Source organism: Sorex fumeus, unplaced genomic scaffold, assembly GCF_029834395.1.
Source record: "Sorex fumeus unplaced genomic scaffold, SorFum_2.1 ptg000092l, whole genome shotgun sequence".
In the NCBI taxonomy this organism is placed as follows: domain Eukaryota; kingdom Metazoa; phylum Chordata; class Mammalia; order Eulipotyphla; family Soricidae; genus Sorex; species Sorex fumeus.
The window spans coordinates 6068702-6081534 of record NW_026606149.1 but is presented as its reverse complement, the minus strand read 5'-3'; the positions used below and the strand labels follow the sequence as shown (position 1 = coordinate 6081534).

The 12833-nt window shown below is 48.3% G+C and overlaps 1 pseudogene; it reads left to right on the top strand.

Moving 5' to 3' along the window:
* Positions 1 to 264: 264 nt before the first annotated feature.
* Positions 265 to 1194, top strand: LOC130039622 (RNA-binding protein PNO1-like; annotated as a pseudogene).
* Positions 1195 to 12833: the final 11639 nt, after the last annotated feature.

Below are 12833 nucleotides of genomic sequence, written 5' to 3'. Positions count from 1 at the left end.
ATAAGTATTGGTAAAGGGAAATGTGTTTGATGTTTGCATGACCGAGACTTAAACCTGAAAGCTGTGTAACTTTTCCCACAGTGATTCAATAAATAAATAAAGAAAGAAGTCTGAAATGAAGGGAACAGAGCATGAGAACCTGTCGTGGGTCAAGTGCTTGTTGCATCCGTAAGAGGATGGAAAAGCTATTCTTCCCAAAAGGCTTGCTGATGATAAGATTGAAAGATTGAGGTGCCGTGGTCGGTCGGTCGAAGACGCTTCGGCATGGAGAGCACAATGGAGGCACAGAGTGTGGGCGCTGAGGACGGCTTCACCCACATTCTCCACAAGGGAGGCGGGCGGGTGAAGAAACGGCGGACTGAGCAGCTGTCCTCGGCCATGTATGGACACGGACGAGGCCCAGCCAGCCAAGAAGCCCGTGTTCTCACCCCTCTCCGGGGATGCAGTCCTGAATGGGAAAGGCGAAATCAGGATAGTTCCAGTGCCAGCCAAGAGATACACGCCCTTAAAAGATAACTGGATGAAGATTTTTACTCCAATTGTAGAACACCTGGGACTTCAGATACGCTTTAACTTGAAATCGAGCAACGTAGAAATTAGGACATGTAAAGATACCAAAGATGTTAGTGCTCTGATTTTGTGAAAGTCTTTGTCCTGGGGTGTCAGGTGGAGGATGCACTTGCCCCCGTTAGGCTGGATGACCTCTTCCTAGAGTCTTTTGGAATTCCAGATGTGAAGCCCCGAAAGGGAGACCACCTATCCCGAGCTATTGGAAGAATTGCTGGCAAAGGAGAGAAAACCGAACTCACCATAGAGAATGTTACACGGACACGAATAGCTCTGGCTGATGTGAAAGTTCACATCCTTGGCTCTTTCCAAAACATCAAGATGGCAAGAACTGCTGTTTGCAACCTCGTCCTGGGAAATCCTCCTTCAAAGGTCGATGGCAACATTCGAGCTGTGCCTAGCAGAGCAGCAGATCGGTCCTGATTGTGAAGGAGAGCCCTTTGATCTTGTGTTTGGACTCCAGGGAAAAAGACTATCCCCCCAACAAGTGGGCACAGGAAACAACATGAAGATTTTTTCAGTCACTTGTAGCCTTAATTTGTTCCTTCTTCCCTTCTCAGCCAGACATGAACAGAAAGGAAGAGGTTGAATATTCACATTCAGCCGGGTCATTTAAATACCAGCATTCAGCACCATTATTATATCAACACATTTTATGTGGCAGATTTGCAGACTTGATAATTCTCATTTTGCGAGAAACTTATGGTTTAAACAGTTCTTGATGAGTTTGTAAGCTCTTTATAAATTTACTTAAAAATTTCATTCACGTTTCTTCTAGGAGTTGTATTAAAGAATTATCTCAGAAAATTTCTGACTCTGCCACAAATTCTGGGTAGTCTGCAAACACTTTTAAGCCATTGTCATGTGTAGACTTTGAGTATGCTCAAAGGATTAATATCTGTGTCTCCAAAAACATTCATTCAAAAGAATATAAACACACTAGTCATGTCAGCACTGAGCACAGTAGCTAGAATGTAGAATTCTAACCAGGTGTACAATGATAGATGGGTGGATAATGAAGGTATGATGCATATACGTTGTGGAGTAGTGCAGCTGCAAGGAAGGATGGACTCTTACAGTTCACTGCAACTTGGATGGAACTCGAGGATACCATGTTAAATGAAGAATAATAAATACCGAATGATCTCACTTATCTGCAGTGGGGATACCTCAGTTACCCTTTACCTGGACTATTGACATGAGGTCAGAGAAGGAAAGAAATATAGAGAGGGTAATTAATAAGAGGCAAACTGGAGTAACAAGGGCAGGGCCCCCTAGCACTTTTGTGGTGTAGAGGTGAGGGATAGATGTTTAAACAAAGCAGGAAACCCAAACCACAACAACTGGATTTTAAAATGTGCCTGTTGGGGGCAGTGGAAGGGAATAGTAGGACATTGGTAATGAGATTGGTGTTAGGACATTGCATACCATGAAACTATTATGAGCACTTCATAAATCATGGTGCCTTAAATTTTTAAAAGTTTCTTGGGGGGCTGGAGCGATAGCACAGCGGGTAGGGCATTTGCCTTGCACGCGGCCAACCCAGGTTCGATTCCCAGCATCCCATATGGTCCCCTGAGCACTGCCAGGAGTAATTCCTGAGTACAGAGCCAGGAGTAACCCCTGAGCATTGCCGGGTATGACCCCCCCCCCAAAAAAAAAAGAAGTTCGTTTTTGTTTTGCAGTTTGTACTTTAAAGTTACAGAACTACAACACAAAATTGTAAGGAGTTTTTCAAATTCCGTATTTAATAAAGGTAATCAGAACTTGTAAAAAAAACGAAAGATTGAAGCTCTGCTTTGATGAACAGGAAGGGTGTTCTGGGGAGATTGGAAGACAGACAGACAGACAGACAGACACAGACAGACACAGACAGACACAGACAGAAACAAGAGAAACAGAGACAGAGGCATTTTAAAAGTGCTTTACAAAACATCCTTCTCAGAACTTCCCTGGCCCTATCTTCTGGAAACAAGGTCCCTGCCAGGCCCACCCTACCTTCACCTCCTCTTCCTCCAGGTTCATGGGCAGTTCACTAGACTGTGTCCATGCTTGGAGGGCACAGTCAAAGCTCCTCTCACCTTGCAGGAACCTGGCGCTGTCACACGCAGGTTCGCTGTGAGGGAAACCAGCGTTGCCGTCGTAAGCCAAAGGATCATGGAAGAGCATTTTCCCCAACGGACGGGTTACGCCGTGTTCCTCTTCCGGGTGAAGGATCTGAACAGCTTCATGATGAGATCAGGCAAGTGTGACTCGTCCAATCGGACACTCAGAAGATGCCTCACGCCCAGAACTGCCTCAGGATACAAACCTCGCGTCAGATTCACCAGAGACATTTTCCTAAAACATTCAGCTTCTTCCTCAAACAAATATGAAGACAAAGTTGGAGACATTTTTGGAGCTTATTTTCTTGCACTGGCAGGCTAGTACTCTTCTGGTTCTCTGAATTTGTAATGTTCTCTGGATTTTCTCCCTCTGAAGGAACTTAGCAGAGAAGTGCTCTCTCCTCGACCCTGAATTCTTTCAGGAAACATGTTTAGAGCTTTATCAGTGGCCCTAGAACTGACTCTGTCCTATTTCAGTCACAGTCCTAAGTTGCTCTGGAGCTTTCCAGAATTTTCCATTTCACCCAGATGTCCACAAACACCCAGTCCTTGTCTTCCCTCTCCTCTTGCTCACAGGAACTTGTAGTTTCACCTACAAGAGTTCTTCTTAAATTACCTTTGTTTCTTTCTGGAAAAGTGGTCTTCTTTACCATTACTTACTGTACTTTATCAAATGAACAAGGGGAAAAATGAAAATCAAAATGCTTGAAATCCAAGTGCTAGGGTACCAAAGCTGCCTTAGGTTAAGACGTTCCACAGGGTTCAGTTAGGAAAGCATGAACAGCACAAGGCATTTACAGTAGACACAAATATATTTTTCATTTTATTTTAAATTCCGGGTCTCTCAAAGAGGAATCGAAAAAGCTATGCTTGGAATATCACACTTCACTCAAATGAGAGATAGAATCCGGAGTTCTGATCTCTGTCAACACTCAAGAATCAGGGACGCTGTCTCATTTGCCAAGGCATCAAAAATCAGATGTGCTGGACACGTAATGAGGTTTACAGACAACCGCTGGACTAGAGCCATTACCGACTGGATTCCACGGGACGTCAAAAGGTGGCGTGGACGCCCACCTACAAGATGGTCAGACTTCTTCGTCAAGACCCTGAATGATCGGTTTGAGGCTCTGCATGTTCCTAGAACAAACAGATGCCATTGGGTTATGCTAGCATGCAACAGGGATGAATGGAGACGTTACTGGCACCCGCTCGAGTAAATCGATGAATAATGGGGAATCAAGTGATCAAGTGGTTTAAATTTCATTTTATAAAGTTGTTCACAATAATTTATTACATTCAGTATTCCAACACCAATCCCACCAGCATTACCCTTCCCGCCACCATTATTTCCAATTTTCCCAACCACCAGCTAAACCTGCCCCAATAGCAGGTCCTAAATGATTGATTTTGTATTTCTTGTTATGATTAATATGCTAAAAAATGATCAAAAAAGATTTCCTTAGAATAAAATGTGTGAAAACCATTGCATCTCACCCTGGAGCCAGTAAGCCCTTGCATAAGAGATTACTAAAACTGTTACAGGTTAAGCCTTGTGAAACGCAAATATTTACAGAAGAAAGTCACCTAGGAGGAAGGAATTGTAAATTGAGGACCCCACAAACAAAAGCGAAATTTGGATATATTTTAATAATTTCATAATAAAGAGATTTATCCAACTAGCTGGGAATGTGGGGGCAGCATTTCCTCTGAGCACGGTGCTGATCATAGCCCGGGAGAGAAGAGGGTGTTTTATGACGCAAGGTTGTATCTTTTTCAAATGATGTTATCAGAAGAACTCGTCTGCGCAAATGTAGTCAGACCTGACGCTCAGTTGGGAAGGGGCAGATTCCAATATAAATCATCAAATTATATATATACATATATATATGTATCTCCAAGCTAAAATAGAAATTGACAAGCTGAATCTCAACAGAGACAAAAACAGAAATACAGCCATGTCCAAATGACCAATTATTCTCTCCCCACCAAAGCTAGTTCTGTATGTCTTCACAGGAAAAGTTTTCCAAACCTCTGAAGAGACTATCTCGAAGTTACCTAAACAAACCCACAACTTTAAATAAAAAGGAAAACCAAAAGTTCTTTTCAGATGGGGTCAAAGCCCCCTCCCTGCCGGTCCTGCTGGGCTGTTCCTTCCGAGTGAGAGCTGCTGCCTTGGAGAAGCCACACCGATCTTCTGCAGCCTTGGGAAGACGGCAAACCTGCTTCTGAGAAAGAAGCGAGAAATTCCTGAGTGCAGAGGCAGGAGTGACCCCTGAGCATCGCCGGGTGTGACCCAACAAGCATATACAACAACAATAACAAACAAACAAATAAAACTCCTTGATTCGGGGGCCAGGGAGATAGCACAGGGTTAAGGCACTTGTCTTTTGAGCAGGTGACTTGGGCCCAACCCTCAGCACCACATATGGTCTCCTGAGTACCAGCAGGAGGGATCCTTGAGCACAGAGTCAGGAGTAAGCTCTGAGCTCTACTGGGTGTGGTCTCCAAACCGTAAACATAAGAAGAAATTTTAAAACCTTGAGTTTGCCCAGTCCTGAAAAGTTTTAACTGTGGTCGTGAAGACAATTTAATGTTTGAGGTTTCTTATTTCCTACAGGAGTCTAGAATCTTTGAGATCCGTCTCTACTCAAAAGTCAAATTCTATCCTGATGCAATGGATATTTTCTTTTCCTTGCTGGGTGTATTACTTTTACCACATTCTAGCTAATGAGAGCAAGAATTTTTCTGATAGATGCTTTGTTCATAGATAGTATCACACTTATTCTTGACCATAACCTGGAAAGTGAGTGAATTGTGGATCAAATTCATTTTACAGGGTCAGGGTGGCTAAGTCATGAGCCCCAGCAATAGAGGCCAGACGGTCCAAGAGTGCATCTGATGCCTGTCCTTAAAGGCTTGACACACACACATGCACAGAGATACACATGTACACATATACACATGTGTGCACATATATGTATACATGTGCGTGCATGCAACACACACAGACATACAGTCTCTCTCTGACACACTCTCTCACAGAAATACTCTCTCTGACACACACACACTCTACCACACACACTCTGACACACACCACACTCTTTCTCTCTCACACACACTCGCACACACACAGTCTCACACGCATACACACTCTCACACACACACTCTCTCTCACTCTCTTTCTCTTTCTTTCTCTCTCTCTCTCTCTCTCTCTCTCTCTCTCTCTCACACACACACACACATACACACACACACATCCCACAGCGAGCCCATAGTTAGATGCCATATGCTAGAGTTTCACAGCACAAGTGTCCAGCCCCCGGGAGTGGCCGCACAGAAACCTCTTCGCTTTCAGAAAGGGCACAGGAGAGCAACAGAAGCAGATGCTCAGTGGTGACCGGCCGGCCGCTGCTCTGGGACTCAGTGTACCCCTCCAGGCTGCCCCTGCCTTGCACACTGACCGAGCTGACGTCCATTTGGGAACTAAGCTGGCCTCCGCTGAGCCGTGAAAAAAGCATATGACAAATATTGATTTCCTAGCCCCATTAAGCTTTAACATCCTTGATGCGGCTTTGTGTTGCTGGCACTCTCCCTGTACCTTTTAGATATTTAAACACGGTGTGGGCAACACCCTGGCCCAATAATACCATAACTAGGCCCTGGCTGTGTTAAGTCACTGCTCAGGTCTGGGCCACTGCCTGCCTAAAACACTCAGGACCCTCCTCGGGACCCCCCATCACCACCCCCCTACTGGTTGGCAAACAACACTGGTGTATGAGGCAACGAGGGCATCCCTGGAGCTATTGCCCATTACCGCTTGAACTCGCTCTCTCCCTTGTAGGAAGAGAGGCTGTAAACCATTTGCTTGTTTGCGCTGCCTTTAACTCACTCAGACGTGCCACAGGATGGTTCAGGGTAAGTAGATGGAAGGATCCTTAATGAAGCATCAGGGAGATATTCTGATTATGGCACCTCAGGGGTGGGTACTGGCTGTCCTCGGTACCACCCTTTCAGCTTTCCTGTAGGAAGCTTTCCTTAGACGACCTTGGAAGCAATGCCTCCAGCAGAAACTGCTGGGGACCTTCCTACTAACATCTAGTCTCCTCAGAGGCCTGTGTGACCTCTGAGACACTCTCAGAGACACTCTCACAGGAGCTCTCAGAGATCACAACACTCACAGACACTCTCACAGACACCCTCAGAGACCACAACACTCTCACAGACACTCCCAGAGACCACAACACTCTCAGAGACACTCTCACAGGCACTCTCAGAGACCTCAACGCTCTCACAGACACTCTCAGAGACACCCTCGGAGATCGCAACACTCTCACAGACACTCTCAGAGACTGCAACAGTCTCACAGACACTCTCACAGACACCCTCAGAGACCACAACACTCTCACAGATATTCTCACAGACACTCTCAGAGACTGCAACACTCTCACAGACACTCTCACAGACACCCTCACAGGCTCCCTCAGAGACCGCAACACTCACAGACACTCTCACAGACACCCTCACAGGCTCTCTCAGAGACCGCAACACTCTCACAGACACTCTCAGAGACCGCAATATTCTCAGAGACACTCTCACAGACGCCCTCGGAGACTGCAACACTCTCAGAGACACTCTCACAGACACTCTCAGAGACACCCTCGGAGATCGCAACACTCTCACAGACATCTCAGAGACCGCAACAGTCTCAGAGACACTCTCACAGCCACCGTCAGAGACCGCAACACTCTCAGAGACACTCTCACAGCCACCCTCAGAGACTGCAACACTCTTGCCTTAGAGCCCCTTTGGACGCGGCCTCTCCATGGAAACAGTCAAGTCCACATGCGGGCGGCGAGAAAGCAGAAGGGATGGTGATGAATGTGGGAGACACGAGAAGCCCCTTGGGCTCGCCCACAGCCCCGCCCTACAGCGCACCCCACACACTCAGACTGTGCAGCCAAGGCGGACCTGGCACAGGAGGGGTTTTGGGTGGGGATGTGCAACCAGCTTCCAGCCCTGGGCCTTCGGCCAGGCAGCGCAGGGTCCGACAGCTCCCGCGTGGAGCCTGAGACCGGGATGGCCAAGCGTCCAAGAGGCCCCTGGGCCCAAGCACTGCTGGAGAGCCCCCCGCACACCACACCAATTTAAACACTGTTTGGAAATGCGCCTTCCCATCCCTCTGAGGCCAACAGAGGAAAGAGGGTGCAGTGTGGAAGCTGAGGCAGCGAGCAAGGCCAGGAATTGGGGAAGGAAATAGCTCCCTCCTCTGGCTCCTCCATGGCCGCCTTGCCACACTGGTGCATCTCCCTTTCCCGAGTAACCTTTCCACACACCCTCAGAATTGAGAGACGTCTCGCTCCTGCCCTCTCAGAGACTGCCACGCTCTCAGAGATGCTCTCACAGACTGCAACATTTTCACAGACACACCAGAGACACTCTCGGAGACACCCTCAGAGACTGAACATTCTCACATACTGCAACACTTTCAGAGACACTCACAGACACCCTCAGAGACTTTGACACTCTCACAGACTGCAACACTCTCACAGACTGCAACACTTTCAGAGACACTCTCACAGACACCCTCAGAGACGCAACACTCTCACAGACTGCAACACTTTCAGAGACTCTCACAGGCACTCTCACAGGCACTCTCACAGACACCCTTAGAGATTGCCAGAGCTCTCACAGGCACTCTCAGAGACACCCTCAGAGATGTATAACTCTCAGAAACTTTCACAGACATGCTCAGAGACTGTGACTTTCTCAGAGACACTAACAGTCATTCTCACAGACACTCTCACAGGCACTTTCACAGACACTCTCATAGACACCCTCAGAGACTGCGACACTCTCACAGACTGCATCACTTTCAGAGACACTCTCATAGGCACTCTCACAGACACTCTCACAGGCACCCTCAGAGACACTCTCACAGACTGCAACACTTTCAGAGACACTCTCATAGGCACTCTCACAGACACTCTCACAGACACTCTCACAGTCACTTTCACAGGCACTCTCACAGACACTCTCACAGACACCCTCAGAGACTGCAACACTCTCACAGACAGCAACACTTTCAGAGACTCTCACAGGCACTCTCACAGACACCCTTAGAGATTGCCAGCGCTCTCACAGGCACTCTCAGAGGCACTCTCAGAGACACCCTCAGAGATGCATCACTCCCAGAAACTCTCACAGACACGCTCAGAGACTGTGACTTTCTCAGAGACACTCACAGTCATTCTCACAGACACTCTCACCGATACTCTCAGAGACACTCCACCGACACGCTCAGAGACTGTGACACTCTCACAGACAGGCTGAGAGCAGTGATAGCACCCGCCATGTGGTTGACTATGAGGTACCAAAGCACAAAACTCAACATGCCATAGAGGTCGAAGTGGAAGGAGAACAAGATCCTGTCCCCTCCAACACGACATCAAGTGACCGACCACTGAGGACACCTACCTCTGGTCATCACCTTGAAGCTCTTCTTGCAGGGGATGCTCTGTCTGGCATTGCAAGAATGCTTCAAACACAGGGCTGTGCATTCAGACAGACGGGTTGAGGTGAGACCCAACACAACACCAACCACAGGTGCTGTCAAATTCATGAACAGTATGACTCAGTCTTATCTGGTATATTCTGGGACATTTTTTACCTGGCAGAGAAAGAACCAGCTGGAGTAAATCCAGTGCGCTAGGTTTGAAATGAATGTCAGATTCTTCTGGAAGGAGCTGGGACACATCCCCTCGGTCGAGAACATCACTCAACTTGCAGGCGCCACGATCACGAAGCAGGAAGTTGGAGGTCGGCCTCTGACATTTAGAGAGCAAACATCTCCGGAGTGATGGAGGCTCTCATTCTGCTCTGAATGACAAGTAATCTCGGGGATACTCTGATAGGGAGGTGGGCGGATAAGGAGGCACTTATCACGCTGCCGAGGGGAAGAGATACAGGAACAGGAAATGAAGTGGTTACTTACCAACCACCGTCAAATGCAGACGCACACACGCACGGGCAGATTCTCCGCATCTCGACCACAGGCTGGCCTCTCCCAGGTCCCTCCCTGAGCTGGTGACATGCAGAGGATCCCAGTGAGTCACCCTGTCCTTAACCCCTCCCCCAACCACACAGCCAGCACACAGATGAAAGGGGCGACTCCAGTCAGCTCATTGAGATCCTTGTAATTATGGCACCTCTGTCATCTCTGGTCTCCTAAGTGCGGACAATAAAAAGGGGAAGGAGGAGCGGTATCAGTGAGCACCCACAAAAAGGGGGTCCATGAGGGGCTCTCCGCTCAGAGACGTCTACAACTAGAGTCTGCCAGGCAAGCAAAATGGAGCCAGGTAGCACAGTAGAGAGCGAAGGAAGCTTCTAGAAAGGCATGAGGTGCACAGAGACCTGATCCCGGGGAGGCAAAGTCGGCGTTGGATTTTCTTTTGTTATTGAGCACAAGGCAGCGCTTCTAGAACTATCCAGGAGGCTTGTGAGGAAAGCAGCTCTGCAGGAATCAAAGGGCTTTCTCTCAGCCACACCTGACTCATCCTCTACAGGGTTGGGAGTAGGAGATCGGGGGCCCACCCCGGCTGGCTGGTGCCCCCCCACTTGCCCGTGGACTCCTCAGCAAGTGCTCAGGGAAGCGAGGTCTCCCAGCCTCCAGGGGCGCCTGACTCCAGCCATAGCCTTTGTCTGAAGCATCTGAAGGCCACCCAGCATGGGACGCGGCCCATGGCCAGTTCCAGATCAGAGGAAAAAGTCCCTCAGACGTCGCCTGCCCTGACCTCATGATGCCACTTCTCCCCTCATCAGCCCCTGTGGCCTCAGACCCAGGTGCCTGATTACTATAATAATTACTGATTTAGTGAAATGTTTACGAATGAGGTAAAGTCCTAGAGCCTGGCTCAGCTGGCAATGTTAGAACCTCACACTTTTACATAACATTCCTGGAGCCTGAACGCACGAGGGGCAGAGATAGAGCCCACGATCAACTGTTAAAATAAGGGTGCGAAACATAGGTCTGGTTCCATCTCACGGAAGACTTGGGCTGTTACAGAATTTATTCCAAGTTTACTAAACTTTAAGTCAGCGAGCAAAGCAGCTGTAAGTGTCACACTGCAAGTCAAACTAAAGCTTCCCGGGCACTGGATTCAACCTCTGACCCAGGAATAGCCAACTAGACCATAAGTTCTGAATAGAAACAGAACCGTGATATTATCATGGACTTCTTTTTTTTAATTCAAAGGCTCACAGGAGCATGAGAGGGGGAAAATTCTTGTCGTTGGAGACACAGCCACCGCCTGATTTCCTGCGTCCTGAGCTCTGACCAACACCCCCCCCCCCCCCCCCCCGCCGGCTCTTCAGCATCACCATGGTTGGTCCAAGGGCCAGTGGGTGGCGTTGAGTAAACAGAGAAAACAAAGGCAGAGCCATAACAGGCTCATAAAGAAGCCAGAAGAAGCTGGACCTAGGTTTCGATTCCAGAATTCCTGGAATTGAGTCCAGATACCTGGAATTGAGTCATGATTTCCCCGAAGTGAGATAGCCATGGTGAGGTCAACTAGTTATCCATCAGGTGCAGGTAGGAAAGGCCCCTCTATGCAACCCTTACGTAACTCTGACTTACAACCAATCACCTCAGTACAAGTAGTGAAAACACCCTCAGACTGCAGCCACAAGGGTGGTCCGAGGAAAGTCCCTGTTATATAATGCCATGGTATAAAAGTCCCTCACTTTTGAGACTCGGGACTGCTCGTTCCAAGAAGGCTGCCGCTGTGTGGGTGAGCTGGACCAGGACCCTAGCTCGAGCGAGCCGAGCTAGCCAATAAAGACCCTTTGCTTATTGCATCGCAATCTGTATTCGTGTGATTTCTCTGGGGAGATCTTGGCCCAGTTTAACAGTGTCTCCCTGCAGCTGTTAGCAGACACCATTCCAAAGACAGCAGGGAACACACACACTCTGAGCACTGGTGAGAAAGGACTTGATTACACAGGCACCTGCTTTCACGGGGCCATCCTGGGATGCATGGGCCAGGGTGGAGATATCCCTCTCGGGAACCGCATCATGAGTTCACCCATCGGGAGAAGTTTGACGATGAGGATTTCATCTGGAGGTCTCTGGGTCATGACATCTTGTCCATGGCAAATGCTGAATCCAACACCAATGGCTCCCAGTTTCTCGCCTGTACCTCCATGGCTGAGTGGTGTTTGGCGGGGACAGGGGGCATGGTTGGTGTGAGGACCAGGGAGCACTGTGGGTCGAGGAGGGGCAGGCCTGCAAGAAGATGGAAGATTCAGATGGTGGACATGTCCTATAGTTCTGACTCATCTGACTCACCGCCTCATCCTCTAGCAAAGGAGAAAACCCCTCCCCCACAGTGCTCGGAATGCCCACAGACCCTGCGTACACTCCCTAGGGTCCTTTTGGTTCCATATTTCCCTGCACCCTCAACCCCACCACGTCTAGCTGGACTGCAGAGCTATTTATGATTATCGAATAGAAAATTTCTTTTCCCCAGGGTTTTGCTCAGAATTTTTAGTTATTTGAACATTTAATTTTATTAGACCTGTTGGTTTTTTACATATTAATAAATGTATTAATAAAAGTACAGGGTTGGAGCGATAGCATAGAAGGTAGGGCATTTGCCTTGCATGTGGCTGACCCGGGTTCGGTTCCTCTGTCCCTCTCGGAGAGCCTGGCAAGCTACCAAGAGTATCCCGCCCGCATGGCAGAGCCTGGCAAGCTCCCTGTGGCATATTCAATATTCCCAAAACAAGCCTCACAACGGAGACATTACTGGTGCCACAGTGGAGACGTTACTGGTGCCCGCTTGAGCAAATCGATGAACAACAGGAGGACAGTGCTACAGTGCAGAACATTTAGACCCCTTGAATGTTTTCCTTTTTGGGGGGGGGGGGGTCACACCAGTCATGCTCAGGCGTTATTCTTGGCTCTGCACTCAAGAACTAATTATTCTGGTGGTGCTTGGGGGATCATATGGGAGGCTGAAAATCAAACATGGGTCAGCCACATGTAAAACAAATGCCCTCCCCGCTGTACTATCACTCCAGCCCTGGTAGAACTCTGGAATTTTAATTTTGTCTGAGAACCACAGAATATGTTTTCATGCTAGGAATCCTTTCAACTGAAAC